The sequence below is a fragment of the Papio anubis genome, chromosome 8 (assembly GCF_008728515.1).
Source record: "Papio anubis isolate 15944 chromosome 8, Panubis1.0, whole genome shotgun sequence".
Lineage (NCBI taxonomy): Eukaryota > Metazoa > Chordata > Mammalia > Primates > Cercopithecidae > Papio > Papio anubis.
Window position 1 is genome coordinate 99,610,770 of NC_044983.1, and position 18,400 is coordinate 99,629,169.

The 18,400-nt window shown below is 36.1% G+C and overlaps 1 protein-coding gene across 48 annotated transcripts in view; it reads left to right on the forward strand.

Annotated features, from left to right (window-relative positions):
* Nucleotides 1-18,400, forward strand: part of RIMS2 (regulating synaptic membrane exocytosis 2) — a 507,129-nt gene that overhangs the window by 476,105 nt on the left and 12,624 nt on the right. The gene's annotated exons all lie outside the window — the stretch shown is intronic.

Sequence of the window (18,400 nt, forward strand, 5' to 3'; positions counted from 1 at the left end):
AGGCGCCGACTTGGGAAAAGGCTCTCCTTGTGAAATATTTTACAAGTGCTTGGAAGTTGAATGAGAATGTAGACTGGTGGGAGGCAAGGCGGCGCCTCTTGGGGTGCACCCCACTCTGTTTTGGTTTACTCTTCGCAGTCTGAGTGTTAGCATTTGGCCTGGAGGACAGAAATACTTGAAAACTAAAGGGAAATGCAGCAGCAAAACTTTGAAACAGGAGTCTCAACCTATGAAAACCCACGATCGGGTGAGGGGAAGGAGTTACACAATAGACAGACAGGTGGAGGGTTGATAGTACCGAAGGTGAGTTTGTGCTCAAAGCACAATCTCTGGTGTTTCAGCAATGCCATTGTAATTAAGCTAATAAAAAACAGGGGGAGGATGACTCGCTGTTTTAAACTTTTCAGCAGTTGGTTTGGAGTTCATAAAGTTTTGAATAACATAAGATGTATTTTCTTCATGAAAAACTTTCTTATAAGATTTAACAACTAACACTGAAAATACAATTTGTAAATCAAAATGAGATTTGACTGGTAAATAGTAAGTAGTGTCCCAACATTTGAAATATGTATTAATTTACTGATACGCTGGTTGCAAACTGTGTTCATTTTTAGATGTATATCCAGAGTAGGTTAGTTATCATGATGTTAACTCTATTTTTGTAAATAACAGGGTTGGTTTTGCTTTTATCCCGTGACAATCAATGACCTCTTATTAGGACATCTATAGTGAGCCCTGATTTAAAAGAAATTGCCTGTTCTAAAAACAGATTGAAATAATTTTTTTCTGCTATTTTTCCTGATGGGGGAGGAGAGAAAGTAGAAGATGGAGGATTGGTAATATGTCTGGAAAGTTGTCTTCAAACTAATTTATTAGCTAGAGCTATCCAAGTTTCTTCTAGGTTATTTGTTGCAATATCAGTTGGCTATAAATCAATATAGATTTAACAGCAGGGTACTTCCGTATATAAACATGATTTAATTTTCGTACTAGTCCTTTTCTGTTTTTGTTTGTACATTTACATTTCACTTGCTTCCTATAATTAAATATTTAAAATTCTAGGAAATGTAAACAAGTCAAGAATTAAATTAAATTGAGTAAATGAATGATCATAATTGTAGCTAAAACTTTTAGTACTTATTATTAGTCCGGCACTGTTCTACACTTGACATGTATTCTTTTAGGCCCACAACAACCTTATGAAGCAGTACTTTTATTATCCTCATTTCACAAATGAGAAGACAGGCAGAGAGAGTTCCGAAATTTGCCCAGTGTCACCAGGGTGGTAGGTAATAGAGCCAGTGTTTGAACCCAGGTATTCAGCAACACAGCCTATTCATTCAGCTCCCAAGCTATACTAGATTATTATTTTCTTATATTTGGCCACATTCCCATACCTAGTAAGTGATGAGGCTAGAATTTAAACACTTGTGCCTGAAAATATATATTTAAATAAAACATAGGTTATTATGGACTCATTTCCCAAATTTTTATTTTTACACCAAGTCTTCAGTCTTGACTTTGCTTCAGATAAGATATCATCCTTTTTCTTTAAATTATGATTAGGATCGTCGAGTTTACAAAATATCATTCCAAAAACCTTTTTGAGACAAGAAAAAAATGTATATAAATATGAAATTATTTCAATATTTAAAGTATGTTTGCATAACCATGGCTCACACAGACTAATCCCAAAGGAAGTTCCTACATCTCCACATGGAAATTGGAACAGATTTCTGTCCCGTAATATGCCTTCTTAAGTTGCCAAGACAAAATGTTTTAAATGGGAAGCACCGTTTTTAAAGTTAACCATACAGTTTTGTACTAGTAACTAGAGGGGAGACACTTTCCATAAATTAGAGGTTTTTCCATTGGCTTACATTTTTACAGCCACGAGAAGAAATCTTAACTTTTTTCTTTCATTTTGTGATTCTCTTAACACCTTTGAAAGTCCTGGGATTTTTGAAGATATTTCAACATACTCTGCAGGAGTATGTAAAAGTTAGAAACCGTTGGCCTAAAGCAGTGCTTCTCTACTTTTTTTTTCTTTTGAGACACCCACATAGGATACATGAAGGTCATGTGGATAACATACTCAGGATTATGTTACTATTATCATAACTGTGGGACTCATTTATAAAGAAAGTAAATCTATCCCACCATATGATTTTCACACTGGTTAAGAGCAACTTGTATAAAGAGCACTGATCTACTAACCAGTGTGATTTGACTAAATTAACCAATCAGTTCAGTAAGCAAGTCTGATTTTAAAGCTAGTCTTTTTTGTTGTTGTTGTTCTTTTCAGAAAGAGTGCAATAGCTAAATAATTTCAAGTATACCCTGTCTTCCAGTTCCATATTCACATTTTCTTCTTGTACAGCGTATCTAGTTTCCATTCTGCACAAAAAGTGCTGAGAAATCTACAGAGAGATCATATTCTTTTCGTTCATCCACTCATCCATTCATTCAAAAATATTTATTGAGGTTATTTGATGTGTTAGAAGCTATGAGTCTCTAATGAATTCAGTAGATACGTTCCTTTCCCTCTTAGAGTTTACACCCTAATGGAGATAGGTAGACATTAATAGAAATATCTATGTAATTATAACTGTGACAGGTTTTAGGAAGGTAAAGTGCAGAGTGCAACAAGAGATTATAAGAAAACCTAATTCAGGAGGTAGAAAAGCATGCCCTGAGAAAGTGAGGGTTAAACATTGATTCAGGTGTCAGTGATAACTCTCAGTTTCTCATGAACCAAGCCAGTATCAGCAGCCTCCTACACACCTTTGAAAAGAATTTTCCTGGAGCCCACAACCAGTAAGTGGTGGAGTTAAGCTGTAAACCCCACATCTGTCTTTGAAATTTATAATCTAACTACTCTGTATGTTGCTTCTTCATTATTATATGACATTTCCTTTTAATATGCTATGGTCTTGAAAACCAAGTATAGTAATAAAAGTTACCATTCCATTGTGCACTTTCTATGTGCCACATTCATTTAATTTCATGATAATTTTTCAAGGATGTTACTATTTTCCTCATTTTACACATATGGAAACCAAAACTCAGAGAAGCTAAACAACTTGTCCACAGATCATAAATCTCAATGAAGCTTACTTCAGTGAGGATGAAAGGGACATTCCCATAAACAAAATAAATTAAGATTGTTGATGGTCTTTGTGGAATTGTTTTTGTATATTGGAGATCTTTTTTTTTTTTTTTTTTTCATCATTTTCCCTGAGTATATTCCAGGTAGATGTTCTCCAAATCTCTGAGTTTTTTTTTTTTTTTCAGTGAAAGTAGTAATAGTACCTTCATATTATTTAACAGTTTATAAATTGTGTATACTTATTTTACCATTGAACCCTTTGAGATAAGAATTATTTTCACTATATAAACTACTTGACCTCGACACTGGGTCCACCTCCCTAATGTAGAATATTACTGTGTGTGGAGTTTTCAAACATTAGAGACAATTATAAGAAAGAAGGAACTATTTCAAGGAAATGTTACCATTCCTAAATAAGAGAAGCAACCCCACAACTTCTCACCCTAGATCCAAGGGCAAATGATTATGGCCCTATAATGAAGGAAAATGGCACATTTTCTAATACTTAGGGAATCTGGTTTCTCAGAAGCTATCTTAATGTTACATGTGGCTCTGGGTTAGTGATTCTTGTTTAATTATGTCCATATGTGATAAATTTGGCCTGCCTGATTTTATGATCTGACACCTTTGGTTCAAATATAGTTTGGCAGTCATACAGAAGAGATCCTATCAGCTTAATACTATAAAACTGAATAAATTAACTCATCTAACTTCTTTTACATCCCACTAGCTTAAAAATAAATTATAGGGGCCGGGCGCGGTGGCTCACGCCTGTAATTCCAGCACTTTGGGAGGCCAAGGCAGGCAGATCACGAGGTCAGGAGATCGAGACCATTCTGGCTAACATGGTGAAACCCCGCCTCTACTAAAAATACAAAAAATTAGCCGGGCGTGGTGGCGGGCGCCTGTAGAACCAGCTACCCAGGAGGCTGAGGCAGGAGAATGGTGTGAAGCTGGGAGGCAGAGCTTGCAGTGAGCCGAGATCGCACCGCTGCACTCCAGCCTGAGTGACAGAGTGAGACTCCATCTCAAAATAAAATAAAATAAAATAAATTATAGGAAAACCATCTAAGAAACAAGAATAGCTTTAAGATCACCAGAAAACTGAGGAAAGAGTCTTTGCATGTGATAGTGAAGCTACGAGGAATTAAAATAAAATTGACTAAATAAACTGGAATAAAAAGACCTATTTAACTCAGCCTCACTCTTTAAGAGGTTTATTCATCCAGCAAAAAGAGTATAAAGAGACATACCTTATTCTAATCTTTGTGTATAGTAAATAATATACTTAATTCTTAATAATCAGTCCCATTTGATTAAAATAGTTTAGAATTTTGCCCTTACTCCACTGAAATAAAAAAATTCTTCATACATTTAAATGTAATCCTCTTAAAGTGCAAACATCATACCTCGCACAGTGGTATTCAGTGTCTGTTAATAATTAACAGTATATAGTTCCACCATTCTTTTCACACTGAATATCAGTATAACCGACTGCCATCCATCAATTATATTTATACTGTTTAAAAATGTAACATGTAATAGAGACTTTTTTAAATGCAGTGATCATGGTTTTTGCACATCTTCATGAAGCCAACCTTGGAGGCAGGAGATGGATAGACAGTTATAGGCTACTATGGATCTTTTTATAGGGGATATTATTTTTTCTAGATTATGATTATGTGTAATAAATCATTCCATAAATGAGTTCATACCATATTCAAAAATAGCACAATATTTTTGTAACAGACAAAGTGAAGCAAAAGATTTTGGAATTAAGAAAAGTAAATTGAGTAACAGTTCCACTCAATGCTTATCAAATATTATCTTTTTCATGTAAGATTCAGAATCTTTCACCACCATGTGTCCAAATAGTATCTTTAATTTGAAACTTTAGTAGACTGAGTTCTACAGAGAAAAAAAACCCTTTAATAGAAAAGTAAAATTAAACCCCTATTGGCTTTCATCCTTTAACAGATTCACTAAATTCAAAAACAGTAATGGGAACGAGTTTCCCTGTGGAGACATCTTATATATAATGACTTATACAGGAAACCCACTAGAAAGTTGTAATAACAGCATCCCATTTCTTCCAAGGACTATGTTTTAATATAAATGTTCTCTGCTCTTATTACATAGACCCCTATTTATCGATCAGACAAGATCATTCTGTATATTTATTCTCTTTCATATTGAAATGTTTTTGATTGAGGAGGAGGGAGATTTACCTAATACTGTGTAGATATAATATTATTTGAACAAGTAGAAAACAAACTAACACAAAAATGATAGTATAATTCTAGTTTGGAAGTATCACTCTTTAAATGAAAACAGGGTATTTACTTTAATGTAAATCATGCTTTATGCAAAGATAATTTACTAAGCTCATGAGCAGAAATCCCACCAGGCCTCACATGAACCTAAACTGGGAGCCAGAAGGCTGTTGGGAACCCATGAGCATTCTTTTCCCATTTCTTGCCATTGATTCTGTCTTTGCATGGCTGCTTTTTTCTTTCTCAGCAGCTAACTCTCACCCTTGCTGTGTTACACAGACCATGTGGCCTGTGGAAAATGGCCACCAATGGCATCCAAGTTCACCTGTCACAGTTCCACCCACACTGCATATTACTGTCTTTCTCAGTCCCACTACCAAATTCCCAAAGAAGAGATTCCACTTACCAAGTTTGGTCCATCCCAATACAGCCAGAAGGCAAGGCCATGTATGTATAAATGTAATCACCAAAAATGCATTTCTCTGGGCAAATAAGAAGGGAAGTGGTTATTGTGAGCTTTGTAGACATCACCGAAGGTGTCTGCTTTTGTCTGGGTCATCAAGAACAAAGGATTTGAAGTACCATTTTTTAAAATTTAGATTTTGTGCCAGGCGTGGTGGCTCACACCTGTAATCCCAGCACTTTGGGAGGCTGAGGTGGATGGATCACCTGAGGTCGGGAGTTGGAGACCAGCCTGACCAACATGGAGAAATCCCGTCTCTACTAAAAATACAAAATTAGCCAGGCGTGATGACGCATGCCTGTAATCCCAGCTACTCAGGAGGCTGAGGCAGGAGAATCGCTTGAACCTGGGAGGTGGAGGTTAGGGTAAACCGAGATCGCTCCATTGCACTCCAGCCTAGGCAACAAGAGCGAAACTCCATCTCCAAAAAAAAAAATAGGTTTTGTTTAAATGAGGCTAAAAGGAAAGGAAATTTTATTTTAGCAACTTAAAAATAAAATTATCAGCTGGGCCCAGTGGCTCACACTTGTAATCCCAGCACTTTGGGAAGCCAAGCCAGGTGGATCGCCTGAGGTCAGGAATTCGCAACCAGCATGGACAACAATGGTGAAATCCTGTCTCTACTAAAAATACAAAAATTAGCCAGGCATGTTGGTGGGCCCCTGTAATCGCAGCTACTGAGGAGGCTGAGGCATGAGAATCGCTTGAACCCAGGAGGCAGAAGTTGCAGTGAGCCAAGATCAAGCCACTGCACTCCAGCCTGGGCGACAAAGTGAGACTGTGTCTCAAAAAAATAAAATAAAATTATCGGTTGTTCCCTTATTATTCCTGTAAACCACAGGCCAGGAAAGTAACATGCATCAGTGAAGTAGGATAGGAATAAAACGAAAGGGAAAAGACAAGTACTCAAAGTGCTGGAGAAAGCTTACCTATCTATAAAAGAAGGATGAATAGTCAGTTCCAGCTAATTGATGCCAAACTGAATGTCATCCCAAGGTTGGAAAATTTACTCTTTTTTTTTCCTGAAGGAAAGCTATAAATCTGGTTGTTTACTTAAAACTTTTATATTTTAAAATGTTGGCACATGAATAAAAACTTTCAAACATTATTTGGGCCAAACAAAATACACTTATTGACCAAATGTGGCCTGACATTTAAGACCAACATTTTGCAACTTCTGCCAAGGAAATGCTTCATTCCCAGCTTTTCTCAGTTCTCTTTTTTCTTTCCCATTCTTGTTGTCACCTTGGTAGTTTGGGACACGTGAGCTCATCTTTGAAGTGATCTGGTAACCCCCCAACCTGCTCGCTCACTCTCTCTTTCTCCCTTCTGGACCAATCCAACATCACTGCTCCTGTATCAGTTCTCTTAAACACCGTCTTCATCTTAACACTACCCTTCCTTCAAAAACGTCAGTAAATTTACATCTCCTACTAAATAAAGCCTTTAGCCCAACATTCAAATTCTTTAACAATAGGAGACTTTTTTGTGTGTGTGTATGGTTTAACATCCCCACCTCCCAAGGCTAGTAATTCTATAAAACTAAGCCTTCTTGCTCTTTGTCTCCAAAGTCTTGTTCATGCCTTTCTTTCTATTCTTCCTTTACCACTGTATGTATATCCTGTCTAATTGTCCTTCAAAGCTCAGCCCATATCCCATCTACTGTATGAAGTATTCAGAAGCTATAAGAGCTTCTGTAGGCAGAGGAAAAACTGTGTGGCTGAACTGGAAATCCTGGCTCCACCTCTTCCTACTGGTATGGACTATGAAGACAATTTCTTTCAGCTTTAGTTTCTTCGTTTGTATGTAAAGTGTACATAACAATACCTATCTTGATGAATATCGTGAACTAGTATTATACTTACTATTCCCTTATAATCCCATTTCAAAATATTTTTGCCTTTTCCTGAACCTCTAAATATGTGTTATCTACTACATGAGGTATTAGCCACATGTGACTGTTTAAATTTAAATAAATTTTTAAAAATTTAAAATTTTATTCCTCAGTCCCACTAGCCACCTTTCAAGTATTCAGTAGCTACGTATGACTAGTGATTACCTTATCAGGCAGTGCAGAATTATAGAACATTTATCTCATTCACAGAAGGTTCTACTGGACAATGCAGCTCTAGAAACATTACCACTCATAAAGCACTTAGTGCATATTGCCTTGCATTGTCATTATTTGTGTACTATCTTACCTACTAAATTTAAAAATCACATAGTTGGGAATTATGTGATCATGTATTACAAATTTGTTATCTCCCACAGTACCTTACATTCAGGAAGTACTTAACAAATATGTAGTGAATGAATAAATGAACAAGTACCTGGTCGGTTTCTGTGTTGTTATTGTGGAATGGAAAGAAGCTATTAGATCTGAAAGGGACCATACTGATTAGGTGATTGTTTGCATTCATGCATGTACAAGAGTACTTGAATGTTATGCATTCTTTGTGCTACACCTAGAAGTTGTGTATACTTAGCTTAATATATACTAACAACATATTTTTCTATCATGCATTACAAAGAAACATGTATATGCAACATGTTTCCTTTCAGGTGCCCAGATGCAATCAACAGAAATCAATTCTGGCAATTTAGGCAGAAAAGAAAGGTGTTTGCTAAGGGATCCTGGATAGGTCATAGAATCTCTAGGAAGGCTGGAGATTCTGGGCTGTAGGTTAGGAGTGATGCCCAAAACCATACTGCAGGTTAATCCTGCTAAACTATCACTGCTACCTGGCACAGACATCACAGCTTGCACCATTGTCAGAACTCATGGTAAATCACTGCATGCTGCTACAGGGTAGGGTCACTTTGGGAAAATATATTCTGGCGACCACCCTCATTGGAATGAAAGCCTATGGTGTCTCTGCTTCTTTGCTTTATTAACTTCAGATTCAGAGTTTGGAAAAGTAGTGCCTCAACCATGTGCTTATGCCCTAATTGCAAAGCAGGCTGGAAAAGTGGCACCTGACGATTTCAACTTCTATAATAAAAGGATGGGATATTTTTCAAATGTAGAAAGAAGATTTAAATGCTGGTAAGCCAAAAACATTAACAAATATCCACTTTGTAATATAAAATAATTACCAATGGTAAGAAAAAAAAACTAAGCTCAATATGATTAGCTCTTTTTAATTCTTTTTAAATAAGAGTTTCTCATATTGTTATTTTCCTCTCTGTTCATTGAGCACAAGCAGACAAGAACAGGGTAAAATCTATGGAAGAAATCTAAGGTAAAGAATATGGTGTACTCGATTTCAACTTTTTCTGCAGATTTGACACCCAATATCCATGCGCACTCTTGTTTTTTCATATAGAGCATAATAAATTCCTCCTCAGAAGGACAACCTTAAAATCTTACCCAGCTGTTCGAAATCTAGAATCTTTGAGCAATGTGTAGTCCTGTTATATCTAGATGTGGCTTTTCGTATTATAGTGACCTGCAAGCCTGAAAACAAGTTATCTGCCTCCGTTTTCTGACTCTGTTAAATGTAATTTAAATGTATGGTAGCCACAGAATAACTGAAAGAAAAATTCCCATTTAGAAAGGAGAGAATAGGAAACCCAAAACAATCAGTCATCTATAGGAGTTATCAATCTCACTTGGTAGGAATGGCAGAGATTGACAGTAGAGTATGTTTCTTAGTTTATTCATCTGGCAACCCTGGTTCTGTTTTCAGGAAGGTGTTTCTTTGTTGTTTATTCTCCATGGCCATGAAGGTTTGTATTGAAGAGGTGGCTCCATTGCTGTCATAGCCTGCTTCTTTCTAGTACAGGTTTGGAAACTCCATTGTTATCTTATGGGTTCAACAGAATTTTGTAAGGTAAGCTAGTATTTTTTTTCTATACCAGTAGTGCAGAAATTCAGTAGGTTTACAGTCTGTTTGCTTCAGATCAGTTTCAAGTGTGAGTCACTTCAGCCAAACACTTCATTAGACACAGACTTTCAGCCTAACAACTCTGATATTTTAGTTTCTAGCCTCTGTGCTTTACTCACTTCCTTTGCTTTCAACTTAATGGCAGCCACCTTGATATCATCTGAAAAAAAGGATTTGGGTGGGAAGTCAACCCCTTAGTTCAATTTGGCCAATAGGCTCTCTCCTCTTACATGGCAAGGCCTTTTATTTATGCATAGTTTTTTTCCTGTAGATTTATTATAGTTTTGTATGTTATTCAGTTTCCAAAACTATGCAGATTATAGGATCTGATTCTTTTTCAATACTGTTTATTAAACACCACTACATGTTGTATACTCTATGGCATAGGCTAATTATGATTCCAGGTTTACACCAAAGTACTCTGACCTACAGAAAGATAAGTTACCTGCCCAAAATTTGCAAATAGTCAAATAGGAACTTGAACTCATATCATCTGATTCTAAAATGGCATGTTCATCCGACCGTAAAGTATTGCCTCAAAATATCTAACTTGAGAGTTATGAAGAGTTTGGTGATATTTCACATCCATTCTTGAGACAGAAACAGGCACAGGTATCAGTGAACCGATCCATGATCAAGTACAGATCTGAAAGTTAAAAAAAAAAAGAAAGAAAAAAAAAAAAAGCCAAGGAGTGGGGTAGTGGATATGCAACTCTATCTAAGTAGTTTAACTGTGGATCAGGAATGGATTATTTTCTAATGGGCTTTTACTTGATCCCCCTTAGTGTAGTAATAACAACATCAGACAAGAAGAACAAGGAAGTACCAAAAAATTACAAATGCCAAAAGAGTAACAATGACAGCTATAGTTTCTTATATTTAAATGTGTTCAGAATACCAAAATGATAAGTCTTACTTTTATGGAAAAAATGTAATTATCTTACTGCAGAAGAGTCTTAAGCTTTATTTCTTCATAAGGTCTTACTTCTCATTAAAAGTCGGTATTAACAGTTACAGGAACCCATAATGGGAAACGGGTATGCCTGTGCTCTGGCTTGATACCTCTGTTTTGCAGATGAGGATCAAGACACACAAGAGGTCAAGATCCTTTTCAATTCCACATGTTGGCAAATCCTCAGTTTTTCACGATGTATTCAGTCCTGTTGACAGCTGTGGTATCGTTTGATGAAATCTCTAATTTTTGGTGTGGGTTGGTCCAAAGTGGCACGCTGAGAGATTGAAATGCATATGTGTATTGTAGGGAATAACTTTCTAGCACATTTGTTTCCATTTTTATCATAAATACATGTTACCATCATTTTCATGAAGTCAGAATTTGGCAATGAAAGTGACGTTTCCCCATTTTTCATGAGAGACCAAAAATCGTGAATGATCTGAGTCTCAACACTACCCATAAAACAATGTATTTTAAGTTTATTTGGACATACAAGGAGAACCTGAGATGAGGTTTCAAGTCACTGATTATTCTGGAATTAGAAATTTGTGTCGAAAATACTAAGTGAAGATGGAAGCCCGGCATGCTTTGAGAAACAAGCATAGGTTTTAACATTGCCAAAATTTGAATTCAAATCTCATCTATATCATTAGTCAACTGTGTGAATTGGGCACTTTCCTCATATGGAAAATGATAGTAGTCATCACTGCCATACAATCTTCTTATGAAAACTAGAGATACGTAGATTTTATATCCAAAGCATCTCCACATAGTTGTAAGTCGTGAAACAATAGCTCTTTCCCTCCTTTGTTCTAAATTGAGTAGTTGAGTTTTTTCCCAACTTTTATTTTGAAATATTTTAAATATGAAAAAAGGAATAATACAACGAGCATCCACTACATAGACTGACAGACTTTATTGACTTTATCTTTTATCTTTGTTGCTCTCTTTTCACTCATACACACACATGCATTCACACACATACACCACATACATATGGTATGTATTTTTGCCAAACATTGGAGCATAAGGTAAGTTGCAGACATCATGATAAATCATTAAGTACTTTTAGCATACATCTCAAATTTTTAAAAAATATATATAAACAAAATTAACCCAAAAAACTCTTTATTATCTCATATTCATTCCGTATCAATTTCTTCAGTTCAGTTGTCCCCCCAAAAAAAATGTTTTTTAAAGCTTTTTGTTGTTTTTCTCCTTAATCCAGGATTCAGTCAAGGTTTATTCATTGTATTTGGTTGTTATGCTTAATCTAAAACAGTACTTTCCCTTTTATTTTTCATGACATTGACTTTTGAAGAATCCAGATAAAACTGTGTTGTAGAATGTCCAACATTCTGGATTTTTTTTTTTTATCATTCTCTCTATTCCCTGTATTTCTGGTAAACTGGAAGTTAGACCTAGAGATGTGATTACATTGAGGTTAAATGTCATAGGTGATATAAACTTGATATAGTCCATCAATAGACACCTAATGTCAAGATTTCTTACTCCTAGGCATGCTACATTTCATCACTTGGTTAAGAGGTGACTGCCAGTTTCTCTCTGTGGAAAAGATTTATTTTTCCCTTTAGAATTACTAAGCAATTTCTGGAGTAATACTTTGGTACCACATGAATATTCTGTTCTCTAAAAATTATCCAATAATTTTAATATCCAGTGCTGACCCTTGCCTGACTCAATTATAACACTGGGACTGAGAATTTTAATTGAATTTTTTTGAAACATAATCAAACTTATAAATACACTTAAAATGTGTATTAAGTCTGTCCTTTTACATTGTGTCATACAGTCTGGATTAATATAGTATTGATAACTTCTTTTCTTTTTTTTTTAATATTATTATACTTTAAGTTCTAGGGTACATGTGCATAACATGCAGGTTTGTTACATATGTATACTTGTGCCATGTTGGTGTGCTGCACCCATCAACTCGTCAGCACCCATCAACTCGTCATTTACATCAGGTATAACTCCCAATGCAATCCCTCCCCCCTCCCCCCTCCCCGTGATAGGCCCTGGTGTGTGATGCTCCCCTTCCCGAGTCCAAGTGATCTCATTGTTCAGTTCCCACCTATGAGTGAGAACATGCGGTGTTTGGTTTTCTGTTCTTGCAATAGTTTGCTGAGAATGATGGTTTCCAGCTGCATCCATGTCCCTACAAAGGACACAAACTCATCCTTTTTTATGGCTGCATAGTGTTCCATGGATAACTTATTTTCTTACCTACAGCACTTTCACATATGATGTGACATTTTCTACTTTTCTATAGACAAGTATTTTCAATTTATGTATTGTTTTTACTAAAAATAAGTGGATATATTAATGGATATGCGAATACTATTATGAGTCATACTGCATGTTAATTTTATATACAAAGGCAGACAAAAAGTAGTTACAAATGTAAAAGAATATCAGGAATTAGAGATGTAAAAAATTTGTTTCCAAGAAGAACGTAAGGAGACATGATGACTAAATGTAATGTGGTATCCTGGATCAGAAAAAGCACTTCAGGTAAAAACTAAGGACATCAGAATAAACTTTAGTCAATAGTCATATATCAGTATTAGTTCGGTAATTGTCGCAAATTTACCATACCCATGTAAGATGTTAATAATAGGGAAAACTGGATATGGGGGTACCAGAATTCTCTGTACTATCTTTGGCAATTTTCCTGTAAATCTCAAACTATTCTAAAGTCAAATCTTTATTTAAAATTATTTTAATGTGTTTTAAATGTGAATCTGAATTTTAAGAACAATGATTAAATTTTTTTAAACATGCTTATAAAACAAAAGCCATGAAAACAGTTACAAAATAGAATATTAAATTCAGAGTTTTTAACAGAGCTGTATTCAAAATGGCCAATTTTTAAATGATATTGAAAACAAAAAAATAGACAAATTTAAAACTTTTACAAGAAAATGTAATACTGTCTATTGTATGTATCTGTCAGAATAGGTTGTAATAACAAACAACTAAAAATATTAATGGCTTAACACAAAAAATTTATGTCTCACTCCTGCTACATGTCCATTGAGAATCCTATGTGTGGCTGTACTCAGGCTGATGGAAGGAGACATAGTGAGTCATACATACATCAGCTGCTAAATCTTCCACCCTGAAGTTACATGGGTTAGTTTTGCTCACATTTCATTGGACAAGCAAGCTACATGACCACACCTAACTTCAGAGGTGGGAATAAGTACATGAATACATGAATAGCCCTAACATCTACCATAGTTATGACCTCTGCTTGAAGCTCACCATGCTGTAGCTATTCGATACATAACTTTTATAGTATTAAATAGTTGTGACAAAGCTTTTGGAATGAATGGATACATGTTAAAGTCTGAAACAATTTTGAGTGTCAATTGTTCATTTTTAATTTCAAGTTTATTTTAATTGTAAATGCAGAGCCTGGATTAGCCCAAACGAAATTGTTGGCCCTTTGTCTTTATTTTGTTTAGACTTTTAGAGATTTGAATTATATTTATGATAGTAGCAAGACCTGAGAAACTAAGTGTATGAGCTTTTACACGTAGTTAGAGTAATCCACGACAGTGTCCCCATATTGAGGTCTTGCAGGACCAAATAGATAAATAAATCAACATCTTTCATATCTTGATATAAAATCTGCTGATGGGAGGGAAGTTATAAAATCTGCTGATGGGCACTATTTACAATAGCAAATACTTGGAACCAACCCAAATGCCTATCAATGATAGACTGAATAAAGAAAATGTGGCACATATACACCGTGGAATACTATGCAGCCATAAAAAAGAATGAGTTCATGTCCTTTGCAAGGACATGGATGAAGCTGGAAGCCGTCATTCTTAGCAAACTAACACAGGAACAAAAAACCAAACACCACATGTTCTCACTCATAAGTGGGAGTTGAACAATGAGAACACATGGGCACAGGGAGGGGAACATCACACACTGGGGCCAGTTTGGGGGTAGGGGGCAAGGGGAGAGAGAGCATTAGGACAAATACCTAATACATGTGGTGCTTAAAACCTAGATGATGGGTTGATTAGGTGCAGCAAAGCACCGTGGCACATGTATACCTATGTAACAAACCTGCATGTTCTGCACATGTATCCCAGAACTTAAAGTAAAATTAAAAAAAAAAAAAACTGCTGATAGGAGAGAAGTTATGTCTACAGAGTCTACCACAGAGGTTGATGAAGGTGCTGGAGACAATTGTTATATTTAAATTTTAGGAATTAAAGGAGCAAGGTGGAAGAGAGTAAAAGTACAATTTAGAATTATTAATGATTCTTAAAGATGAAAAAGTCTTCTACCAAAGACAAACTAGCCACTCAGGACCTCAACTTTCTCATTGCTGCAATAAGGGAGTGCATAAACTACATAGATATACTGGCTACCCAAGATTACTTCCTAAAATCTGTGAGTCAATAATTTTAGAAATTCTCATTATAATGCATTTTTAATTATTTAAATGTAACACAAATGGTTTTCTAAATTATACTAACTCTGAGAAATGGTAATTATGAATAAAATGCAAAAATAGCAACTTGTTAAAGCATATAAATTGTAGTCTAAACTAAAATGTAAAGTCAGTTTTCATAATCTGCCAACTATTCTTCATCCTGTTTCCATAAATCATTTTGCATACTGACATTGAGAAAATCCTGAATCCAAAGTAAGTCTGTCTGCAGTAGATGAGACCTTGCAGGTGGGAGCAACCAGGAATGGGTTATGTGAATCCAAGATTTGAAAGGAGGTCACTGTGACATTAAGTTTGACAGTGCATTGTAAGCCCTGCCTTGGGTGGGGCTTACAACAGTTTCCAAGTCAGTAGCAGAAAGGATCTTTTTGTTTTTGTTGTCAAGTAACTCAAAAGGTTTTCTGGTTTCCAGATATTATTAAGGGAAACTGACCCTTTGGTCTTTTGTTTAATCAAATGGCTTTACTGAGGGTGCCAGGTAAATGAGTCATCAGACTAAGCAGAGCAGAATAACAAGGACACCTCCTGTGTTCTGCTTTCTGCCTGTGATATTTTGCAGTTCAAGAATTTGATTTTTACCTGCAGGCATCTTCTCCAAATGTACTTTGGCTTAAAATACCTAATACCAAAATGAGTGATTTAAGGCCTCAACAACAACACCATCTGGGCCTTACCTGAGTATTTTTTGATGTTTCAGTGCACACACACATACACACATTATACATATATGTTTATGTATGCATGTGTATATTTATGTGTATGTGTATACTTTTTAAAATGTACACTTTTTAAAATAATGGCTAAGTTTTTACAGTTTTGATGGTCCACCCCTAAGTCATAACAGGATATTTTAATAAGTCTCCTCATTTAAAAAACTTATCTACAAAGGACTCAGAACTTACTGTATTAGTTTTATATTACAGTGTAACAATTATCACAAATTTAACAACTGAAAACAACACCCATTTATTAATTCACAGTTCTGTAGGTCACAAGTCTGGCACGATTGGCTGGGTTTTCTTTCTAGAGCATCACATGGCTGAAATGAAGATGTTGCCTGGGCTGAGTTCTTGTCTGGAGGTTCTAGGGGAGAAAATCGGCTTTCAAGGCCCTTTAGGTAGTGGACAGAACCCAATTATTTACAGTTGCAGGCCTGAAGTCACTCCTTTCTTGCTGTCAGCCAGGCATCACTCTCAGCAGCTAAAGGCTGCTCTCACATCCTTTCCATGTGGCCCCTTCCCTCTTCAGGCAGACAGAGGTACATTGAATTTTCTTGTGTTTCACATCTCTCTGATTTCCTCTTCTGGAACCAGCCAGAGAAAGCACTCTGCTTTGAAAGGGCTGGTGTGGTTCAGTTAGGCCCATTCAGATAATCACCCTTTCTTTAAGTTGACTGATTAGTAACCTTAATTACATCTGCAAAATCCCTTTTACATGTAGAGTAACATAATCATGGGTATCATCTTAGAGTTCTCCCTACCACATTTTCTTTATGTAGACCTTCACCATTATATAGATTCAGTTTTTAAGTTAAATAACATGACAAATCATTTGGAACATTAAATGTGAATCATGGTAATGAATGACATTCAAGTTAAATTAGTTTTACTGTGAATGTAGCTAAAGATTTTGTGGTGCTGAAAAATTAATTGTAAAATAAGCCTATAAATGTATTTGATAATGGAACATTGAAAAAGACATGTATTAATGGGCTACTATAAATGTTCAGTATATTTTTGGATTTATTTGATTATGTCAGATGATAGTGACTAGCGTATCTCCTCAATGTATGGTGTTAGTCATGGTCTCGGTTATGCATTAATACACAAACTCATAGACATTAGAACTCAAAGATATCAGAAATCATCTGCCCTCCTCCCCCTCCCTTTTTCATAAATGAGGAGCCAGAGACTCAGAGAGGGGATGTGACTCAGAGAGGATAATAGATAGAGCTCACAAGTTAGTGGTAGAGTCAGGCCTAGAATACTTAGTTTCAAATTCCCTCTCTGGTAATAATAACAGTACAATTAACTGAAGCTTTTCTATGCATCAGGCACTATCCTAAGTGCTTTAAATGTATTGTTTTCCTTGATACTCACAAAAATTCCTACCTCATTCCTAATGAGATAGGCTTATTATTGTTGTCATTTCAGTTTGAGGAAACTGAGTCACAGAGCGGGTATGTAACTTGCTTAAGTGTCACCCACCTTATAAATGGTAGAGTGGAGACTAAAAGAGAAGCAGTTTGATGATCCCAGGACCTGACTCCTTCACTGTGCTCTGCTTTTCCCACCCCACTAAGCTGCTTCTAATAGGGCCTTCCATATGCAATTACAGCATTAGCACAGGATAATCTCCATAGACAGCTGCACAAGCTCCCCATTTAGTTATATTCTGACAATGAAGTACTGAATAGCAGAAAATTTGGAGTCTGGGAACTGTCTACAAATGCTGGTTCTGTCACTTACTATGTTGCTTCAGGGAATTATGTAAACTTCTGGGGCCCTTAGATGCTATATCTATAAAATTGGGATTTTTGGCATCGTTATGAAGGGGATACATGTAAGAAGCAATCTGTAAACAAAAGAATTACATGCTGATCATATTATTCTTTGACAAATGGTGCTGGTTCTCATAACCCTATAATGGCAGATTTTCAAGTCGCTTTCGCTGTAATAGAGTCAGACCTTAAATTAAAAACTGTAGATCTTTGACATTGCAGAGGCTGTGTTCTGAGATATTTCAGAATCTCATTTCCTTTCTAAGTCATATGTTTCTTGTACATATCCTCATTCCACATGCTCAAATTTCACTGAAGTTTTATGTGTCACTTGATGGCAATTTTTTCACAAGGGCACTGTTCACAGGAAATGAACATTAAAGCTACATGGAGAGACACACTTGTACAAAATTGTATTACTTCTTGCTTGGGGTGTGTGTTTGTTTGTTTTTGAGACAGAGTCTTGCTCTGTCACCCAGGCTGGAGTGCAATGGTGCAATTTCACCTCACTGCAAACTCTGCCTCCTGAGTTCAAGTGATTCTCCAGTCTCAGCCTCCCAAGTAGCTGGGATTACAGGTATGGGCCACCACACCCAGCTAATTTTTGTATTTTTAGTAGAGACAGAGTTTCACCATGTTGGTCAGGCTGTTCTCAAGTGATCCACCTGCCTCAGCCTCCCAAAGTGCTGGGATTACAGTTGTGAACCATCATGCC